Source organism: Lampetra planeri, chromosome 18 (assembly GCF_965212315.1).
Source record: "Lampetra planeri chromosome 18, kcLamPlan1.2.h2, whole genome shotgun sequence".
NCBI lineage: Eukaryota > Metazoa > Chordata > Hyperoartia > Petromyzontiformes > Petromyzontidae > Lampetra > Lampetra planeri.
The window spans coordinates 13453547-13477124 of NC_136124.1; the positions used below are offsets into that span (position 1 = coordinate 13453547).

General features: G+C 52.6%; 1 pseudogene across 1 annotated transcript in view; it reads left to right on the top strand.

Annotated features, from left to right (window-relative positions):
- Positions 1-328: 328 nt before the first annotated feature.
- LOC144723700 (EGF-containing fibulin-like extracellular matrix protein 2) overlaps positions 329-23578 on the top strand; it is a 38923-nt pseudogene continuing 15673 nt past the window's right edge. The window contains exons 1-5 of the transcript XR_013586263.1: positions 329-613; positions 2226-2274; positions 4078-4725; positions 11009-11134; positions 12546-12662. The product of XR_013586263.1 is annotated as an EGF-containing fibulin-like extracellular matrix protein 2 (transcript). The remainder of the gene's footprint in view (positions 614-2225; positions 2275-4077; positions 4726-11008; positions 11135-12545; positions 12663-23578) is intronic.

Here is a 23578-nt window from a genome sequence, read left to right on the forward strand (position 1 = left end):
CAGCTGAGGGGAGGTTGTGGAGTGAGGGAAGGGGTAAGGGCAGGGTGTGGAGTGAGGAGAGGGAGTGGAGTGAGGAGAGTGAGAGGAGTGAGGGGAAGGAGTGGAGTGAGGAGAGTGAGATGAGTGAGGAGAGGGAGTGGAGTGAGGGAGGGAGTGGAGTGAGGAGAGAGTGCGGAGTGAGAGGAGTGAGGGGAGGGAGTGGAGTGAGATGATTGAGGAGAGAGAGTGGAGGATTGTGGGGAGGGAGGGGAAAAGGGCTAAAGGGAGGGTGTCGAGTGAGAGGAGTGGCAGAGAGAAGGGTGCGGGATTGAGGGGAGTGAGTGAGTGGATGGTGCAGTGCGATGGGAGGTAGCGAGGGGAGGGTCGTGTCGCCCTCCCGGCGCGCCACGCGCTGCTTGCTGTCTGCTGAGCGGAGCAGGGAGCAGGGCGCAGTTCACAGTCGTCCCGCGAGGAGGAGGTGCAGCAGAGTCCCGGTCGGAGTCCCGCGCCTCGCAACTCCCCGAGCTCCCGAGTCGAGATGGGCACCGCGCTCCACCCTCTCGCCGCGCTCGCCGCGCTCTGCGCGCTGCTGGGCTCCACTGTCTCTCAGCCAAGCCACGAGGCACCACCGCAGGTAGGAGGCCTGCGTGGCACCGCAGGTAGGGGGGCGCGTGGCATCACCACAGGTAGGGGTCCGCTGGTCGTGCAGTGCGAGTTGATGACCTGGCACATCAACTCGCACAGCAGAATTTCCGTTTACAGTAATTGTAACCTTTGCATTCACATGGCGTTGCTGGATTCCCACGGTTTCAGTTGGGTACACGGCGGAAGAGGCGAACACGATGCCATGATTATCAATTGTTATTTATCATCGCCACCCTTTGATCGATCGTCATCAGCTGTTGCCCGACTCCTGAAACTCGCCGCCACGACGTGTGGATTACAATCGTAGTCACAACAAAATAGAGATCGCAAACAGGGAAGGGGCCCAGAGAAGCGTGGGTAGATGCATCGCACCCGTGGGCTTACATCAAGAGGCGATGTGGAACACGGGGATTTAGAGAGCACACGCAGGTTCATGACATCATCCATGGCTCAGGCGGGATGATGGATCACGGTCAAGAATAGTGATGGAGTGGCAGCGAAGGAACGGAACGCGCCGGAGAGGGCGTTGAGCGTGGAGACGGAGCGATTGAATCAGTTCACCTGCAGGTGGATCGTTGTTGTATCGTAAGATGGCGAGAAGTGGTGGCGGCTTGGGGAGGCCTTCATCCAGAAGTGGATTGAACATAGCTGATGATGATTCTCAGTGACGAATCGTTGTAAATGTAGCGAGGTGTGCAGTTGTTGCCTCGTGAATACCACGGCTTGTATTCTTGTAAACGATATTCACACGGGGAGATGTTACGCGTCACGTTTTGTAATCGACCGTGGTTCACCCCCCCCCCCACCTATTCACGATGCCGTGCTGGGGATGAAGGCTCGGCGAGCGATCATCGATGTGGCAGAATGCGATTTTTTTAACTCGCCAACTGGAACGTTGCAAAGTTCAAATCCCAGTCGGGGGTCCAAGCGGCCAGTTTGCGCCTGTGGGGGGGGGGGGGGGTTTCTACGGAGAAAAGTGACTCCCCACCCGAGGAATTTGGAATTTCCTCCACTGGCTCTGGGCCTCCAGCATGGATGAGCACCGACTCTTCGCGTCTAACAGGGCAGAAAGCTCGACACGCTCATCAGTCACACCGTGGCCTCGAAGGGGAAACCAAAACAAATATAAAGCAGGCGATGTTTCAGGCAATGGCCCTTCTTCTCGTCTGTGTAGCGCGTGAATGGAATGGTCAGAGAATGGAGAAGAGGTGGAGACTGCACTTTTACACAACGCGGCCTGAGTTAGATTTCAGCCAATGTTTCCTGATGAACAGTTTTTCAACTGGCCTTAGCATAGTAAAACGCTTAGCTCAATGAAGAACGGGCTACCCCCTTCAATAACTATCGAACAGTATTCCTAAGTAAATAGACTCGTTTACATTAAACAAAAATACAATTATAAAATGTTCCCGCCACACTGCATTTTGGTGTGTCCGTTGCAGTGAGGTCAATGGAAATACCATTCGCACAATCTACCGAGCGAAGCGTTCGCCTTGTGAGCAGCACTCGTGCGTGTGCACGGGTACAGCACGCGGTGCTCTTGCTTTGTGCGTGCGCGTGTGGGACACCGCTAATTCTACGCGTGTGCATCGCGTGCACAGGACTGCTCCGAGGGCTACGAGTGGGAGGACGCGACGAGTGAATGCAGAGGTACCCCCCTCTCCGCCAGCCGGTGCCATACATCACACTTCACGGGGCTGTGTGAATGTTATAACAGTGCCAGTGTAGAGGTTTTGCGCACACACGTACTCGGATGTCGGTGAATTAGATGGCACTGTCATCGGTGTTGAAGTGACACGGGCCTGGTAACTACATGATGCGGTGAGAAAGAAGTGACTTGATTTTATATCAGTCATCTTGGTTTCGTTATCAGCCTGTCCATGAAACTCAACACGAGACTGCGATCTTGCAGACTGTCGAGGTTGCTGAACGCTGTGCATAGAGAACAGCATCAATCCATAGGCACTGAATATGTACCGAGTCTGAACTTGGCTCAGATGTCTTACTTGCGGGTTTCAATGTGCGCGTGTGTTTTGTGGTGCAGTGGATATCGCACTGCATGCGTTACAGAACCCGGTGCCCCGAGTTCGATTTTCGGCCATGGCCAACATCGGTAACAAATACCTGAACCGTTCCTGGGACTCCCCTAGGTCGACTCAGCCTTAAATTAGTACTGTACCTGGTTTGTTGTACGTTAAATGTCAGCACTGGGGAAATAAAGGGGACTGGGGAATGGCACTGGCTACATCGCCACCTTGTCCGCCATGTTGGCCTTCAAAGGTGCTTGCTAATTGCACTGCCCCAAAAGCCTACCCAGGCTACACGAGGGATCTTTGTTGTGTTTCCATGTGCATGCGTTTTGTCTGCATCTGTTTTGTGCGTGCATGTGTGTGTCCGTGTGCTTTTGTGCACTCTCTTCACGTGTGTGCTTGTTTGTGACGTCACCGCCCCTTAGTGGCAAACGGCGGATGTGAGTGCACACATTCGCGTATCTGCTTGTGCGGGTTGTATAGAATCCGCCTTCACAATTCCGTAAAGGTAGGTCGTGGCCTAATACAAGAAACTCATTCGCAATTTCTATAAATGAACAGAAGTAATATATATCAAACTGTGTCCCACAATGCAATGTCATTTCAACGTCTAAATGCCATCGCAACTCAATAAGCTTAACAAAGCTGACTTATCACTGAAAATAAGTAGCAAACATTGTTCGGTAAACTTCAATAATTCTATCTTAATTCTATATCAACAGTAATAAACTCAACATAAAACACATGCTACATTTATACAACCGACTATATAAAATCCTGGGTTAAGTTTCCAATCAGTAAATAAAACAACTCCAATAGTAAAACCAATGGCAAAAATTTAACAATTTATAATCATACGACGGCACGGCCTTGCGAGGAATCGGAGTCACCAGACTGGAAGCGGAAATGTGCAAGGCTTCAGACCAGACTTAAACATTCCGCCAAATGCAAGAAATGTGTTGGGAGGGCTTTCCAACGGCCTGCTTCCGTCACGTTTCCCTTGCGCCGTCTGAACGACGGCGCAAGGGAAACGTTGCCGCAAATTGCCAACGTGTCCCATGCCCCTGCAAGGTTATTGGCGAATGTGTCGAGTCTTTTTGTTATTCGTGCCCCGACTATTTACATCAATATTTTTTCAGTGCCTTAGATGCCAAGCAGTCATTCGTGTTTGTTCGTCGACCAATGTAAACGCCATATCTCTAGCGATGGCCATGTGGGTGCATGTGTATATTTTCACGAGTTAACCCACGGCTTTTTTTTTGCAACTCAGCTCGCCCCATTTCAACCTCCCCCCAACATGGCCCCATTGATTTGTTTTCCAACGAGGCAGAAATCACACGTGAGCCAGCCCCAAAAGCCATCCCCGAGGGAGCCACGCGCGCTGGTTCACTCCTGCGTCACGCTGTGTGCTCGCTCCTTACAGATGTGGACGAGTGCACCGGCATTCCAGATGCATGCCGCGGCGACATGATGTGCGTCAACCACTTCGGGGGCTACATGTGCCTGCCGCGATCGGCGCTCGTCATCACGGGTGGTGTGCAGCCCGGCGGCATGCAGCTCGGCGGCACGGACCTGAGCGGGCCTCAATCTGGGCTTCCAGGCCAGGGTGGGCCTGAGCTGGGCACTGGGCAGGACACTGAAATTGGCACTCGAGGCCCAGCCACATCGGGGTTGGATGGACCACGACCAGGTGGACCTAGGCCGGGCGGGTCTAGACACGGTGAGCCCAGTCCTGGTGGATCCAGGCCTGGTGGACCTCGGCAAGGAGAACCGAGGCCAGGCGTACCGAGAACCGCTGTGCCAAGGCCAAGTGAACCTAGACGGGATGGACCTAGACCTGGAGGGACTATAATCGTAGATCCAAGGCCAGGGAGACCAAGATTAGGTGACGCTAGGCAAGGAGGCAGTAGGCCCGATGTTATTGGGCAAGACTTTGAGCAGGACAACGACTTCTCTGACCAAGGGCATCGACCGCAGCCTCCAGACGTGAACATTCCAGCAGAAACTCCACTTCCCCCGCCCACTTCTCGCTGTCAACTTGGCTACAGGTTGTCCGAAGGATTCTGCATAGGTAAGTTGTCCTCACGTTTTCTCACTCAAAATTGCTGGAGGTGTCATGTTGGCCGGTGACCAGGGTGGCCCTGGGGCTGATGCAATGTCAGAGTCGGAGTTGCTGCTGCTGTCCCAATGAATGGCGTGGTCTACACGTGATCGGGCGTAGCGAGTAGTCATCCCAGCCAGTCACCACCAACTACAAAAAAAAACAGAATCAGTACCTGGTTGAATGATATTTTGGAACTTAATTCTGCATATTACGTGACATTTTCAAAGTAAATTTATTTGATTTTAACGTAATGCGCACATTTTTTCTACAGGGTACGTATGGTATTTCCACCTCGTGTTGATAAAAGGCTTTCAGTGGAATTTAGTTATGTCTGTTCATCTTCAGATGGCAATTTCCTGACTCGTGACAGTACTACACGGCTCGCTGTGAAAGTTATCAATGGACTTGTGATTTTTTTCGTCTTGTGCCATATAACAGTCTTTAGGCAACGGGTGGTGCATTTTGCACTGTAGGCATGATAATTTAAAGCCCTTTATTTTCTTAAAAGTAAAAATGTTGCATGCAGATGCTCGATCCACCACCTCTGCTTCCAAAGTGTTGTATTACAGGCAAAGCACCACGACGTTCAACAACAAATAAAAAAAAACGAAATCTGACGTAAAAAAAAATAAGGATATGAAAGCAGAAGTCATCAAATGGTACCCGTCATGCACTTTCACTGCTCAGGCTTTTTCCCCTCTGCCAGATCACACAGCTGCTGCACAGCAGACCCCAAAACTCCCGAGCTTTGCACTGAGAGTCTCCCACCATCTGGTCTAAGGCCTTCTGGTCGCTGGACTCGTGGAGACCTCTCCAATGTCCGTGGCACCAATCGGTCCCTGTCTGCTCACACGTCCCACTGAGCTCAGCCATATTTTTGGATTGTCATTTCTTAAACACCACGGAGTCATATTTTATATCGGATGTCTTTATTGAATATTCTGTCTTGGCACAGAATTGCCAGTGTCCATCTCTCAGACATATGTGCTCAAATGCCAACAACTTATTGTGGAGCAGCTTGGTTTGCATCCAGCTCTCGGATTCATACAATAATACGGACAGTGCTGCTGTGGCTGCCCTCAAATGCCCATTTCTTTATGTCGAGGTGCGTATTCTCAGTCACAGTTCGGCTCAGGCTTGGCTCTGGCTCAAGTGAGCCGGCTCAAAGTTCCGCTTGATTTGAACCGGCTCTGAGCGCGGTGCCATCCCTCGCTCGTGATGTCCACAAGCGGAGCCTGAGCCAAGCCACGGCTGAGCCGCTGGTGCATCTGTAGTACTCTTATGACTCGTTCACACCGGAGTTGGAGGCACACTTGTTTATTTAACACCACACGTTGTGACATACACACTGAGGGGGTATCGGCCCCCTCACCCGTCTATCTGAGGACACACCTCTAGGCTAAACCTAGCCTGCCTCAGAGTCCTCCTCTCGTGGACTAGGGGAGGCTATCTTGGCCCGACACTGGTCAGTCGGGCCCGGTACTCAGAGTCCAGACCAACCCTGGCTCTGGCTCTGGCACCACGCCACTGACTCGAGCCTGCGCGGTCCTGACAAGGACGGCGTAGCAGGGGGAGACCAGGGCTCTATCTGGGACGTCTTCCGTCTTCTCTTCTTAGCTAACCCAACTCCCCCTAGCCCCCCGATACATTTCCCTTTTATACCTGAGGGGTGGGGCCCCGGGGGATCGTAACGTCCGACGCGCGGACGTCGTAGAGGGCACCTGCCCGTGCACTGACGTAGCCCCGCCCACTGTGCTAGTTTCCCGTTGGATCCCATACATATCAGCTCGACACATATTCCCTCCGTAAGACCCCTACACATCTTTGAAAGTAACCGAGCGGCTCAAGTTAGAGCCGCGACTCAGAGCATGGCCCTCACACAAAGTGATGTCCATAGCCCATCGACAACCTGCCCTGCTAAAGCAATGCACCTCCTTCTAATTTCCCCCCCCCCCCCACCGCATTACAGATGTGTAGGACTCGTACTCGGCTGTCTTTCTGTTCTCTTTATTTTCCGCTCAACAGTCCACCTCTGCCGCGCCACCGCTCTGCGTCTCGGCGCGGCCTCACTCCGCTCCGCGTCTCTCTTTGCAGCGCCACCGCTCCGCATCTCTCCATGCCCTCACTCCGCTCCACGTCGCTCCGCGTCTCTCTCTCTCGCCGTGCCGCGTCTCCTCCGCGTCTCTCTCTCTCTCTAGGTCTGTCGACTCCCCTGCTATTCTACACTGCATCCTTCAGATGCATGGCTACCCCTGTTCACACACTGCCTTCTCGCTATCACTGTCTCTCTATACTCTACTCCATCTGTCGCCGCTAACCCACTCTATCTCTGCTCTACTACCGTCACCGCCTGCTCTGCGATTCCCCCAGGCACCGTCGCTGCAGCTCCATCCAAGACGCCGACCAAGACAAGCCGACCCTCTCTCCGTCGCGCTGTGGCTTATATCCCCACACCAATTAATCCCCATTAATTATCTCAACCCCCCGCTTATTACTCGCCCCCTGGCCCCCCGTCTCACGTGACCTTGTTATTGCCGCCAGAGCGATGCCAGCTAATAACCAATTACCCTCTTAGCCAATCGCTGACCTGTGTCCCCCCGGCTACCCCGAACACCTGTCTCACCACTTAACAACCCTCTCACCTAATGCCACAACAACAACCGTGTCCTCAGACACACCTCACTGTACTCTGCTTGCTCGCATAGCAACAGTGGAAGAGAATGCGTGGCGCGCTATAACTCAAGTCCTACAGATGTACTGCCTCATACGAAGTCCGCTGCCACTCTTCCTGCAGGATTTGCGATCCTAAAACATCCCGTTTCTCAATACCGCTGTTCACTTTGTCTTAGGAAAGCTCGGATTCTCAAGAGTCCAATGTCGGGCCTCAGTGCCTAAGATCGCCCACCCCTATACGCCTCCAGCCAAAGTCCTCTAGCCAACACATTTGCATCTTGTTGACTGACATGATGGGTTCGGTCACATTTTTACGCACCTCCGATTAGCACGGTTGGCTACGTGTAGTGCGAAAGCAGTTAATATTCACACATAAACCTACAGACTCACATAGAGACCCATAGACTCACACAGACATCCATAGTTTGTTGTCCTTCCCCCCGCACCTCCGATTAGCACAGTTGGCTATGTGCGGTGCGAAAGAAGTTCAGCATACATATGACTCAGCTGTCTGCAGTTCATATTGGTATACTGTACGAGGCGCCTCCACAGAATCTGCTGAACATCACTGCATTCATTCTGTTTGGGCAGCCTCTATGCGGCGGTTCTGTTAACGCTCAGTGCAGGATGCTGAGTGAGCTGGTACAGGGAGCGCTGGGGAGTTGGCAGGGAGCGCTGGCGCTTCGTGCAACTTTGTCTTCATCGCCGTCCCACCAAGCAACAGGGGCCGGTGCCCAGAGCGGTGGTGGTTGGGGGCGGCAGTGGCGCCCCGCAGTTGCGGGCTGTTGACAGGGGCGTGCGGCGCTAGTTGGTATTGGACCTCGGGAACAAACCGGGCCTTGTGAAGTGGGCGCCCATCTCACATACAAGCCCCCCCCCCCGTCCCCGTCCCTCGCTTTTAGCAGGGCGGTTAAAATTACACAAAATAAATAGAGGCGGATAAAAACTGCGGCAGTATAAATAAACATCGATCGCGTGGCGTGCCGCGCCACGAAATGTCCTAATGCACGCTCGACCCCCCTTACCGCGCTGCGGAGTTGGGAGACGCAGCGTGGAAAATCCGTCCACATTCCTCTGTCGCTCGGGGGCCACAGCAGCGCGCGCGTGCACGCAAAGCAACGCACCCTGCCACTCAAAACACACAGCGTGGAGAGAGATCCCTTTTATCCTTCACAGATAATTATCAAAGCCAGCAGGGCACCCACGCGATGTGGGTGGCGTGAGCGCAGCCACGCTCGTCCGCCTTGTCCCCTCCGGTTAGCGCATCCCATCGGACGCTCGAACGTTGACTGCGCCGACATTGCGTGAATCCCGGGCCACTTGTCACAGACGCACGTGGCCGGGAAGCGAACCTGGATCGTTGGCAGTGCACAGAGGCGTGGGCGAAGGTCCAGGAAGCAAGGAAGCATTAGTCAGTTGGGGTATCACCATGGGTGGACAACAGACGGCAAAAGGTCGATACGTGAAGAGATGAATGGGTCGGGGCGAGTGGAGGGGCTCGCAGGCTCCTCCGTTGGGTCGTCGCACTCCAGCTGGGACTCACTCCCCCCCCCCCGCCTCCCTCTCTGCATGCTGCGGGCGTCGGAATGTGAAATTATAAGAGAATTCAACAGGTGGATGCTCAGTCATCCGATTCAAATCGGCATTCTCACTGCACCGTCGAGCCGCCATCAGCGACATCGTGGAGGGACGGCCATTTGATGGGCAGCTCCGCAGTCCATATTCGGAAGCCACTGAAACTGTGCACTTTGAATTTCTTTAGAACCTCTTTGTGTGTTTAGTTTGTCATTATTCCCCTGCACCTTGGCTACGTCCGGTGCGAAAGAATTTCAACATAATACATACATGCGTTGTAGAGATGCCATACTAACAGAGATGGTGACAAGTCGACGCGCTGCGCTACAGTGATGATTGCGGCTCTTCAGTGATTTTAAGTTCAATCTGATTGTGACCTAATTTTCGTTCCATCTCGAATGCTGCTCCCCTGTGGTACATGTTCTTGGGGTACAGGTGCGTGAACGTGCCGTTCAAAGTCCCAATTCGTATCGTACCATAGATTGCCCATACATTAGGGCGTGTAGGTGTATATGGTAGCTCTGTATGAAAGCAGACATATGCACGGACACAAGCAATAGCGCACACATGTACAGTCGGGGTGCAGGTGGGTCGGGGTGCAGGTGGGTCGGGGTGCAAGCGGCTTGGGGTGCAGGCGACTCGGGGTGCAGGCGGGTCGGGGTGCAGGCGAGTCCATGCTGGCGGAACTCCCACTGCTATGCCTCCGAAATGCGCGCGCACGTAGTGTGTGTGGTTACAGTGGCTGATGTTATTTCAATATTGTCGAAATTAATCAAAGTACATATTTTACACCCTTGGCAGGAAGCAATATGTTCAACAAAAATATTAGCATTTACCAGATTTACAGCATATGCATTGAGCCCCTACCACCCGATTCCTGTAAAGAGAGCTGCATTGGCCCAGAATTGGCCCAATGCGGTTCCGTATGCAGACTTTCCATCTGACAAGCGTGGATTTCACAGCTGGGAAACAAATTACCCTTTAAATCCACAGAGACATACAGAGGATCACAGAATTACATCAGCACAATGACAAACACATTCTGTATATACTGACATACAAAGATCCCCTGTATAGTCTCGAACAGGCTGTTTGGGCAAGTTAGCTCGCGCCAATGAAAATTGGAACAGCACACGAGGGGGTGGGGTGGTCAATACCACTCCCGGCCACCCCAAGTACATACTCATCTTAGGCTGAGTCAACCTAGGGGAGGCCCAGGACCCTTTCAGATAATCATCACTAAATATCGGTCGTGAGCAGAAATCGAACGCAGGTCACGAGGTTCGTAGCGCAGTGCTCTAACCACTACGCCACCACTCCCCATGTACACACATGTACATACACCCTGACTCGCACACATACACACAATAACCGGTAAATTAAACACATCGGGTTGTTAATACTGTCACTGAGAGGAATGGAGAATCTCACCGTTTTAGCTAACTGACCTTCAGGAAAAATTGGGGTTTATAGAGTCACGGATCATCTTAGAAGGGCAAGGGGAGATGGGTAGCGTACAGTGTCAGCTGATTGACTCAGTGGGAAAGATTCCCTCAAGTGCAATTTGTTTTCTCATCGTGTGTTGACATCTGCAGTTGGTCAACCGTAACCGAGTGAACCGTTGGCAATGAATTAGCGAACCACTTCCGATATCGCAGCAAAGGGACCTTTGATCCAAAATCAGAATACAGTATGTATCCGATGAGCTATAAAGCTCTTTGTCACCGACGATCCACACAGGAGAGAGCAGCACTTTCCCACCCACCCGGCTAAAAGGCGGTAACGCTCGACGCGTGACGTGTCAAATCAACATTTTAATTCTGAGTGCTAGAATCTCGACAAACGAATGGCAGAACCAAATATAATCTGATGGAATTTTGCTTCTTAATAAATTACCCAAAAACCCAGCTTAAATCATCACTATCATCATTACTATGAACGATAACACTTCTCTCGCATCCGCTCTCCCTCCCGCTCTCCCGCCCCGCTCTTCCGCCCACAGACGTGGACGAGTGCGAGGTGGACACGCACCGCTGCGCTCCCCCGCTCGTGTGTGCCAACACTCCCGGGAGCTACCGCTGCCAGTGCCTTCCCGGCTTCCGCATGGGCGCCCGGGGCGCGTGCCAGGGTGAGTGGCGCGTCGGCAGCCCCCTCCACCATTGCTCACCTCGCGGAACGAGCTCTCGTGGTGGGCGACTCTCGGCTAATGACAGCAGGGCACACGCGTGAGCCTCTTGCGTTGTGTTCCGCAGCACCCCTCGGTTGCTCGTGGCTCCCATGGCGGATCTTAAAATCATGCACAGACCACGCACGCCGGCACCAAGCACAGCATGGCCTGGCCCGGCGCGCTCGCCACGCTTGTCGCGGGGGTTCGCGGTTCGAAGTACGCCGGGCCGCGTTAGTTAGTCCAGTGCTCCACAGTGAACTTCAAAGATCTCCCAACGTCGTTCAAATGGAATAGGCGATGGCGTGCTGGTGTCATGGTCCATATCCTAAAAGTTCGAAAATGACTCGATAATGGTTACCCTGATCCACCCTCAATGGTCGCCAACCAAACTAACAAGAAGAGACAAACTTTTTATTCGAATTCGGTAAAAAAAAACCCAGCCTTCAATATTTTAAGAGCTCGCACAACGTGGTGATGAATACGAGACGGTTGGGGGTCCCTTAATAAATAACGGTCACGAAGCAGTCCGAAGACAGAGCGGCACACGGCTCCGGAGCCGCAAATTGCCCACCCCTTGGTCTAGGAGTTTGAGAGTGTTGTTCCTCATCTGTAATATCCACATCACCCCCCCCCCCCCGTGCAAGTTGCTGTAGCCGTCGGTGTCTGGGGACAACAACCCTTAGCCTAAATGCTTTTTTTTTCACTGCGGACTTTTCCCTTCCTCAAAATGCTCTTGCTATGTTTTTGTTTGTCTTGCTGTACGTTTTAAACTTAATGTGTTTAATTGCATGACTGGTTTCTAGCGAACACACGTATGCGTGTGTTCGGAGGGTATGCCTTGTGACTCATACGTCACAGAGAAGACGCCTAATGCTGGAATCAGTGGGAGAGATGGATTACTGTATCTCATCTCTCTGTTTGTGCACTCTACTCTTCCTCACAGTCTTCGTCATGAATTAAACCCATGTGTAATGACGACTTAGACGCACTTGTCTTGAGATGGTTTCTTTTATTAAGGAGCCACGTGCTCACACTCGAACAGGCGGAGATCCCACTGCAACAGCCCCGAGTTTCCCGCCCATCTCCCTTATATACGGTCCAAGACCACGCCCCCATTCCCGAACTTTCTCCCTGGTTCTAGACGCTCGCTCTACCAGCAGACTCTACCGTCCTCTTCCATCACCTGGCCATTCTTCTATTCTTGATGATTCCCACAGCCACCAGTCCATTCGTATTGCAGGCTGACTTCCCTGTAATTACCTCCCGTGGTTACTAGTCCATTCGCACTGTCGGTTGACTCCTTTGTCATTACCCAAATCTAATTAATCTTTACACCATTCATCTCCACCTCCCTCTGTTCTTTTCCATACAGATGTGGACGAATGTTTGCGGTCACCCTGCCAGCATCGTTGCATCAACACGGTTGGTTCGTTCGAGTGCCAGTGTCCTGCAGGTTACTCGGTGGCAGCGGGCGGTCGCAACTGTGCTGGTGAGTCCGGCTAGCCCTCAGTTCGTAGACTTACACCCACACCCACAAAGATTCCCCATATAACATCAACAGACTATTGGGCCAAGTGCTGTTAGCGAGCACCTACAAAGGCCGGCACGGCGCACGAGAGGTTGGGTGGCCAACACAACGCCCGACGGCCATTGTCACCCAAGTGGCGATATTTTTACGTACCGCACCAGGTACTCGTTTGAGGCTGAGTCGACCTAGGGGAGGCGCAGGATCGGTTCAAATTATTGTCATTGTTGTTGACCGAGAGCGGGAGTCGAACTCAGGTCGCCGGGTTCATAGCGCAGTGTGCTTACCGATACACTACTCCCCACACACCCACGCCTACCTGCACACATTCACACTCGCCAACTCAGAAACACGAGCAGACCTGCCCAAGATCAGTCTTCTTCTTGCGTTCGCTATCAAAGGTTGATATCCAAAACTGATCAACGACTCCATCTTCGCCACTTCGTCCAGTTCACTAGGCCCTCTCATTTCAACCATCTGGCCGTTGTAAGGGACGGTCCTCAGCGATGTGGAGAGACGGCTATCTGCTGGGCAATCCCCACAGCCACTTATAGGCGAGGTGGCATACGAAATTTAGGTGGTGCCAAATCATCGTACCTTTGAGTGAGCTGCAGAATCCCTCAAAGGGGCAACAGCAACATCGTCAGTTATGAGGACCGCTGTGCTCTTATGCTGCACCGGTGTACCGCCAATACGTCCACATGCCAATCTCACCAGAAGTAAACATGTATAGCAGCGGTCGGGAACCTATGGCTCGCGAGCCATATATGGCTCTTCCGGTGACGGCATATGGCTCCCAGACAATTTTGAGTTGAAAAAATAATAATAATAATAAAAATCAGTTTGGAACTGATTTAAAAATACTTGTGATATTGCTTAATAATACTGTGTCATTTTAAAGTAAACAGAAATTAGTTTTGAAGATAAATTTCACGGGTCACGGGAACCGTGACCCGTGGGTCGGGTCGGGAACCAATGGCTCGCGAGCATGTCACGGGTCATTGTAAAGGTGAAGAAATCCATTTGATCAGATAGCCAACTAGTTTATCCGCTTCAACCCTTGTAACGGAAAAGATGGCGAAAAGAAAAAAAGACGATGATTACCGTGCATTCCAGGCTGCGTGGACAGAGGAATTTGCATTTGTGGAGAGAGCAGGATCTGCGGTATGTCTAATATGCAATGATAAAATTGCATCGATGAAACGTTCAAATATAAAGCGGCACTTCGATACGCACCATGCTTCATTTGCATCGAAATATCCAGCGGGGGACAGCAGGAAAAAGGCATGCGAAGAGCTACAGCGGAGAGTGCAGACGAGTCAGCAGCAACTACGTGTGTGGACCAAGCAAGGTGACGGGAATTCCACTAGCTTTGCGGGTGCTTTGGCAATAGTAAGGAATAGAAAGCCATTCCCAGATGGCTAGTATGCCAAAACATTCATGCTTGATGTGGCCAATGAACTGTTTGATGACTTCCCAAATAAAGACAAGATATCAAACGAATCAAAGACATGCCTCTGTCAGCAAGAACTGTTCATGATCGTAGCATCATGATGGCAAATCAAGTCGAGGAAACACAAATTAAGGACATAAACGCCGGGACATACTTTTCTCTCGCGTTAGATGAGTCAACAGACGTTAGCCATCTATCTCAGTTCAGTATAATTACCAGGTATGCTGCAGGTGACACACTGCGTGAGGAAAGCTTGGCTGTTTTGCCAATGAAAGGGACAACAAGAGGAGAGGATTTATTCACGTCTTTCATGGAGTTTGCTAAAGAAAAAAAAACTACCGATGGATAAACTTATATATGTCTGTACTGATGGTGCACCCTGTATGTTGGGGAAGAACAAAGGATTTATAGCGCTTCTCCGTGAACATGAAAAGAGAGCCATCCTAAGTTTTCATTGCATCCTGCACCAGGAGGCGCTTTGCGCTCAGACGTGTGGCCAGGAGCTTGGTGAGGTGATGTCGCTGGTCATTCGAGTGGTCAACTTTATTATTGCCCGAGCTTTAAATGATCGCCAGTTTAAAGCTCTGTTAGAAGAAGTTGGGAATCATTATCCCGGTCTGCTTGTACACAGCAACGTGCGTTGGTTGTCAAGGGGGAAGGTGCTCAGCCGTTTTGCAGCTTGCCTGAGTGAAATCCTGACTTTTCTTGAAATGAAAGGCGTCAAGCATCCTGAACTAGACAACACTGACTGGCTCCTGCAGTTTCACTATCTCGTGGACATAACTGGCCATCTGAACCAGCTCAATGTGAAAATGCAAGGTATTGGAAATACAATCTCATCCCTTCAACAAGCAGTGTTTGCATTTGAAAGCAAGCTGGAAGTCTTTCTCAGGGACTTTGAAACAGGTCGTCTTCTGCAATTTGAAAGACTGCGACAATTTAGAGATGCATGCTTAGCAAGTGACTCCACTCAACATCTGGATCTCCAGCAGCTAGCTGGCTTTACGTCCAATCTCCTGCAGTCATTCAAAGCACGTTTTGGAGAATTTCGTGCACGCACTGGTCTTTTCAAGTTCATCACTCATCCACATGAGTGTGCAGTGGACAAAGTCGACCTGACATGCATCCCCGGGGTCTCTATCGGAGACTTTGAGCTGGAAGTTGCTGACCTGAAGGCATCAGACATGTGGATGAGTAAGTTCAAGTCACTTAATCGAGAGTTGGAAAGTCTTGCGCGACAGCGAGCAGAGCTGGCGAGGGAACACAAGTGGACAGAAATGAAAAATCTTCAACCTGAAGACCAGCTGATTCTTAAAACTTGGAACGAGCTTCCTGTGACATACCACACAATGCAGCGTGCGAGTATTGCCGTATTGACCATGTTTGGCTCTACATATGCATGTGAGCAGTCATTCTCGCATATGAGGGACATTAAGACCAACCTACGCTCACGTTTAACTGATGGAAGCCTCAACGCCTGCATGAAGCTCAACCTCACCACGTATGAACCAGACTACAAGGCCATCAGCAAAACCATGCAGCACCAGAAGTCGCATTAAAAGTAAGACATATTTAATTTATTATACGTTAAAAATACTATATGGCTCTCAATGAAATATATTTAGAAATATTTGGCTTTTATGGCTCTCCCAGTCAAAAAGGTCCCCGACCCCTGATGTATAGGGTGGTGTATAGTAATACAGTATATAATTTAATGTTGGGTTTGTCTATGGCAGTATATAGTACGGGGTAGACCCGTGTGATGTTAGAGAATAGAGTTTAGCTGGAAGCATATTATATTACTTACTGTTAGTAGCTCAGCTTATTGGAGAGTATATTTAGTATACTGATGATACTATGTAGTTTATACTTTAGTTGTTTACGTGGTGGTTTAGTTACTGCAGCTACATACTAATAAAGCTCGTTGAGGCGACTTCTGGAATCCGTCTTTTATTCAACTTGTATTTACAGCTTTCCTTCACGCTGCTGACAGGCAGCGTGAGAGGGACAGATAGAGAGAGAGACACACTGCCACGTGGCAACCCGGAGCCCCGCTCCGGCGTGGCCCCCTTCCTCTGTTCGTTTCCGTTCTGACCACGTGTCGTCCGTCTCCACCCCTATTTAATACACGGGTCACGTGGTACGTTTCCACCAATCCTGGTTAGCCTCTATGGAATATTCCAGAGGCTCCCGGGACCACGCCCCTGACTCGTCTCCCCATTGGCTGTGGCTAAAGCCAGCAGAACCAATTCTCTACAACCAGCTGTCATCTTTCCATTACGTCAGGGCCACGCCCCTAGGCTTCCCCCCATTGGCTATGAACCAGGACCGGCAGAGCCAATCGTCGTGACGAGTTGTAATCCGTCAACGACCCGGATAAAACCTCACATTACACTATTAACATTCCTTCCCTTTATTAATGTAACCCCTATCCCCTCCCTTTGATGCTGCTAATCCTGCATAATGCATGGGCATAATATTACTTTAAACCCCCCGCCCACCTCCTACGCATTTCACAAGTACTACTAATCCCATATCTGCATTTCCCATAAATATGCAAAATTCCTCTTGATATGCAATTTTTTTTGTCAAGGCGCTCTTCCCCCTCCAACCCAGCTTAAATAGACGCTCCAAGCCTGGGGTTGTTTCATTCAGACTCTGTCTTCTCGACAGACCTATTCTTCACCTGAGGGCGGCTGCTTGCGTTGTGGCCGAAACGTCGTGAGAATTATTTTATTATGTTTTATTTTTATCATTTTATTATTTCCATTCTACGTGACTTTACCGAAAGAACCAAGAAAATGTACCCCCTGCACGTGCTGCAGGCTCCAGGTTAAGCAGCAGGGTCTGAACAGCTTCTAAAAGTGGGCACTCATCACCAAATCTCCTCCATGTATAACTTGGTTAGTCATTCGCGTCGTTGTGGAGAATATTAATAACACGATGGTTAAGCAGACAATATGAACATAACTTGGTTAACATCCTTCCATTGTATTTGCCAATAACCGCCGATACATGAATACCCAAACAATTGGACGACATAAAATACAAGTTTAACATATTGTAGACATGCAAGAAGCCAGTGCCCTATCCACAACTTAACCCACACAAATGTAATGCGGGCGTAAGCGACCTTCCGGATGTGACGTCACGGGGGGTGGAGTCATGTGACGTGGGTGGAAGGTTCGGGTCCTTAAGCGGGTAAACCGGAAGGGGAAGTCAGTCTGGGTGTGAGCGGAAAAGAGTGAGGCCACGCGGGCGAGTGAGAAGAGGGGGGGGCACCGACGGCCATCGGAAGCCAACCCCGAAGACAAGAGGAAGCTGTGGAGTGGTGTGCAGCTGCAGAGGAGACAGCCAGAAGGGCTGCGTGTTAGAGGCAGCGGTGTGGCTGCCAGGTGGAGCTGCGGAGAGAGAGAGAGAGACAGCACGAGGCTGTCAGAGCTGCGGAGGGAGAGAGGGAGACAGCACGAGGCTGTCAGAGCTGCGGAGAGAGAGAGGAGTTGCAGCGAGTACAGCCAAGGGGGGCTGTGTGAGAGAAACAGCAGCGGGGCTGCTGTTGTGGATCGGGCCAACATTGGAGTCAGCACCGTGGAGAAGCTACAGAGTAAAGACAGCCGTGTGGGTGTACAGCACGAACCGAATAAAGGACACTGAGCCAGACATCGTGGTCCAGTCGTTTATTACACTGGTGTCGGAAGTGCAACGGCATGTCGAAACAAGTGAGAAAGAAAGTTAATCCGGCGCCTGCATCGGCTTCTTCGTCCGACGACGACGAACTCCCTCCAACCACGGATCCTGTTGGGGTCGTGGAGGAGAGCCCGGCTGAGGCGACCACGGGAACGGGAGTGGAGGATGTTGGCGCGGTGGCGGGTCCGTCGACATCATCAGACGCGGATCAACGATGGCAAGCGATGGCGGTACAACTGGAGGCACTTAAGGACGTCCTGGCGCATCTATGCCATCTCGTCGCGCCAGGGACGATGGAGGACGCAGTTGGTGCTCCGCGGGCCGCCACGTTGCCTGTCCTGCCGCCGCCATTGCCCACGCGGCAAGAGGCCGCCATTTTGCGCGCTCCGCGGCTCCAAACCGCCATCTTGACCACGCCGCGGGCCGACGCCATTTTGAATTTGCCACCACAACCACCACCATTGGAAGACGGCGGGAAGAGGAGTCGGAGTCGCCACCTTACCACGGTTAAAGAATTTTCCGTCGGTGGGGACTGGAGCGCGTTCGCCTGCCGCTTCTTGGCGGCGGTACGCACAGCAAGATGGACCGATGCGGAGGCTTTGGAGGTGTTGCCGACTCTCCTGGACGACGAATCTGTCCGATTCTTCCGTTCCATAACGACCGATAAGAAGGCAACTTTACGTGGTGTTTTTCAAGAAATGGCCGATGCTTATGAGCCACCAGATGATGCGCATCGGCGATTCGCTCAACGACAACGAGCACCAGAGGAGTCGCCCGTGGCGTTCAGGGGTGCGGTGCTGGAGCTGGCCATGGCAGCTTATCCTGAGACGCCACAGGACCTGCTCGAGCCTCTCATATTAGGGAAAATGTTGGAGCTGTCTCGGGATCTAGGGATCCCCATGCCTGTGTGTGGGCATGAGAAGCTAACTTCCCGGACGGCTGCTAAGTGTCTCGATGCGCAATTCAACCTCCGTCACTGGAAACAAGTGACGGCGTGGACGGGGGGGCCCGTCAAAGAAGGGGATGCGCTGGGGTGGAACCCTGCGCAGGCTGTCTATGTTCCGGATGACCGGGGCCCTCAACAGCTGACGGCCGCCTCCGCTCCATGGACGGGACGCGGCGGGCCGAGACCGCGCGCGGCGCTACCAGAACGGGGCCGTCAGGGGGCAAGGCCTGCGCTTCGGCGCAACGAGGCCGAATGTTTCCGCTGCGGGCGTAGGGGCCACTACGCCAGAGACTGCTGGGCCCGCTTCCCGGCTCCGCCGCAGCAGGAGGCCTCGGCACCGGACAAGTCGGCTAAAGATCCTCCGAAACAGGCATGTCGGCACGCACCAGACACTCGGCAAGGCTTTACACCTCACCCATCACCGTCGTTGCGCCATCCTAACGTTGTGGTTAAAGCATGCCCTTCGACGGGGCCTTGTCGCTCGGTCACGCAGTGGCGCAAGTTGGCACGGAGAGTCGTCGCGGCCGCTACGGGCTCGTCCACTGTACCGGGGTCTATACAAGGGGTGGACGTACGTATTTTGGTCGACTTCGGCGCGTCTGCGACTATTATTTCGGATGTCATTTTCCATCTGTTGGGCATCCCGCCGGGGGCTGTGCGTCCGGTTTATGGGTCGTGCGTCGCTGCGAACGGGGGTAGCATGGGTATCGTGGGTCAGGTGGATGCTAAGATATCTATTGGGGATGTGTCGGCCTCGGGTGTTGTGTTGATATCGAGATCTTTGGCGGTTCCTTGTTTGTTAGGCACCGATTTTTTGGCTAAGATGCCCATTTTGATCAAAATCAATGAGAATTGTATTGAACTGCCGGGGGGCCGTCAAATCTCGTTTCTGCCGTCGCCCTGGGGGCGACCTGCTTCGGCCGTACAAGTGCAGGCGCTGTCCGTCGCATCTGTGGACATCCCACCTGGTACACAGATGCTTATACCCTTGCGGTATCGGAAGCCCCTGCCTGATCGGCTAGGAGCAGTAGGGGTCTTGTTGTCACCGTCCGCCACGATAACAACCGGGTTGGCGTTAGTGGGGGCACAGACCATCGTCCGGCCGGATCAATTACCGTTTTTACAGGTGCTTAATGCGGGGGGAGAAAACGTCCGTGTCCCGGCCGGTACGGTTGTGGCACATGCCACTACGGCGTTTGCGACCCATGATTGTCCGCATAGCCGGGGAGTTGTTGCTGGGGTTTCCGAGCCAAGGAGTTCGGATGATCGTTGGGTTGCTGATTTATGTGACGGAAATTCTTCCCTGTCCATGGAGCAACGTGGTGCGCTGCGTAAATTGTTGTTGACATATTCCGATGTGTTCAGCTCCGATGATTTGGATTTGGGACGCACTTCGTTGCTTTACCATCACATTGAGACGGGCGATGCTGCCCCTATTCGATTAAATTCGCATCGGATGAGTCCTGCGGAGCGAGAACACGTACGGGGGGCAGTGGAAGACATGTCGGCTGCGGACATTATATCGCCATCAAACAGCCCATGGGGCGCTCCGGTCGTCTTGGTTAAGAAGAAGGATGGCAAATTGCGATTTGGTGTTGATTTCCGCAAATTGAATAAGATATCGGTGGCAGATGCGTACCCCCTGCCGCGTATGGATGACTCCCTCGACGCATTCTCGGGGGCTAAGTTCTTTTCCACACTGGACCTCTCTTCGGGATTTTGGCAGCTTCCCCTTGACGAGTCCTCATGGGAGAAAACCGCATTCCGTACGCCGCAGGGGTTATTTCAGTTCAACTGTCTCCCGATGGGATTGAATGCGGCCCCTGCTACATTTCAAAGATTGATGGAGCTCGTTTTGACGGGGTTGCAGTGGGAGACGTGTCTTATATATTTGGACGATATTATTGTCTTCAGCCGCACATTTGATGAACATTTGACGCGGCTGGAGACAGTGTTCACGAGGATGCGTTCTGCCAAATTGAAATTCAAACCAAAGAAATGTCACCTACTGCAACGGTCCGTCCGCTATTTGGGCCACATTGTGAGTGCTGAGGGATTGTCCACGGATCCTGAAAAGACGGCGTGCGTCCGGGATTGGCCGACTCCGGCCACCGTGGGGGATGTTGGGCGGTTTTTGGGATTTGCCTCATATTACCGAAGATTTGTGCCGGGTTTTGTGACGATTGCGAGGCCCTTGCATCTCCTTACGGGTAAAGGACGGAAGTTTGTTTGGGGACAGCCGGAGGAGGCGGCCTTTCGGAGTCTGCGTGATCTATTGGCCACTGCCCCAACATTGGATTATCCCGATTTCGATCACCCATTCATTTTTGATACGGACGCGAGTGACACAGGTATTGGGGCGGTATTATCACAGTCTAAAGGGGGTGTAGAGCGTGTCGTGGCGTATGGTAGCTGAGTCTTGTCTCCTGCGGAAACCCGCTACTGTGTCACTCGCAGAGAACTATTGGCGGTTGTTTTTTTCCTACGGCAATTTCGACCATACCTCTACGGTCGTTCTTTTATTGTGCGTACGGATCATGCGGCCTTGCAATATGCCCTTAAAATTGACCAGCCATCCGGACAGTTGGCACGTTGGTTGGACACGCTACAGAAATTTTCCTTCCAAATTCAACATCGGAAGGGAGTGCGCCATGCGAACGCTGACGCACTTTCCAGATTACCGCGGCGCGGCCCTTGTAAATGTGAGTCGGGGACGCATAGGTGTTCGCCGATTCCAAACCCCCCTCAGCCGCTTACGTTGGCCGTCGAGAAGTCGGACACTCCGATGGAACCGGGACCGGCTGACGGGGCTTTGAATCTGCCGCGGTCTGTCTGGATCCGGGAACAGATGATGGATGAGTCGTTGGTGTCCTTGCGGAAGCGGTCTGCTAGGGACAATGGGAGTCCGAGTACGGCTATGGGGCCGCAAACCGCTCTCCGAGATGGTCTGCTTATGTGGCGGGAGGGGTTCCAGGAACGTTGGCGCCTGGTGGTACCAACGTCCTTGCGATTCGAGTTGATTAGAACCCTCCATTGTGACACTCTCTTACATTTAGGGGTGCAGAAGACCTTGTTGACGTTGCAACGTCATTATTTTTGGCACGGCATGGCGACAGATGTCGTAGGGCACGTGCGCGCGTGCCCTGCGTGTGCACGACGTAAGCCGCCGAAACATCCTTACGTGCCGCCTCTCCAGTCGATTCAGGTGTCTCGAGTCAATGAATTGGTGGCACTGGACATATTGGGACCTTTTCCACCATCGGCGAGGGGTAATAAATATTTGCTGGTAGGGGTTGAGTACCTCTCCCGTTGGCCGATGGCCTGGCCGTTGCCCGATCAGTCGGCCGCGGCCATTACCGACGCCTTTTTGTTTGGGTATATTATGGATAAGGGGGCGCCTGAGAGACTCCTCACGGACCAGGGCAGGAATTTCTCTTCTAAATTATTGGCGGAAGTTTGCGCGGGCCTTGGGACTAAGAAAGTACGGACATCCCCATACCATCCGCAGACGGATGGTATGGTTGAACGGCTGAACAGGACATTGTCTGCCATGCTTTGCCATACCGTGAGTGAACAACAATCAGATTGGGATCTGCACATCCCCGGGGTGCTTTCGGCGTACAGGATGACGCCTCATGCGGCTACAGGATATTCGCCGTTTTACCTTATGTATGGTCGGGAAAACGTGCCGCCGGTGGATGTGCAATTGGGAACTGGGGTGAAGGGACCTCGTAAACCACTTCCTGAATACATTCAGGACACGGTTCGCCGAGTCACGGAGGCGCGGGAGAATGCCCGCGTGGCTACGGCCAAAGCCCAGGCCCGGAACGAGCGATATGCGCGACGGTCCGAGGGGGAGTGCCCTTGGAAGGTTGGGGACCTAGCCTGGCTTCATTGTCCACAGGTACGTCCGGGGACCTCGCCGAAATTGCATAAACCCTGGCATGTTCCCGTACGCCTCATTGCGGTTCCCAACCCACAGTCAGCACGCGTCCAGATTGGGTCTCGGCGCTGGGTTGTGCATACGTCGCGCTTGAAACCATATGTTGCTCCCTTACATGATGCGTCATCCCCCAATGTTGCCTTGCCGGGGTCTGTTACTGCTGACTCTCCCCTGCCTGCGTCCATTGATCTTGCTAGAGCGCCTGTCGTACCTGTTCCAGACAGGCCGGCCGTGACATTGCGGGGGACGAGGGGCCCTGCTCGGAGGACGCCTGCCAGGTCTGCGGGACCTTCGAGCCCTGCAGCCCTTCCGACCCAGCTGCGGGCACGGTCACAGGACAAGCCCAAGACTAACTCTTTAGGGACACGGGACGTCGGTGGACTTCCAGCTGCGACAGGGGGATTACCCCCTGTCATTCCTCGACTTTCATCGCGTTCCCGTTCTGCGAGTGGGCCGCCGACCGTCCGGGACGGGCCGGCGACCCGCACACGTTCTAAATCGCTTACGTTTCATTGATTGTTGCTGTGTTGTTATTTTTTTTCTTACAGTTGTATTTATTGCATGCTTTTTGTACGTTCGTTGATGTTAATTGCGTTGTTGTTGTTGTTCTTGCTGTTACATTGTATGCTTAGTGTCCTTTAGGGGGGGAAGCTCGGTTCGCCGCATTACGATTTGCTATTGGTCAGCCGAGGTCGGCTGGGATTTTTCTACGGGGGAGGGTGGTGTAATGCGGGCGTAAGCGACCTTCCGGATGTGACGTCACGGGGGGTGGAGTCATGTGACGTGGGTGGAAGGTTCGGGTCCTTAAGCGGGTAAACCGGAAGGGGAAGTCAGTCTGGGTGTGAGCGGAA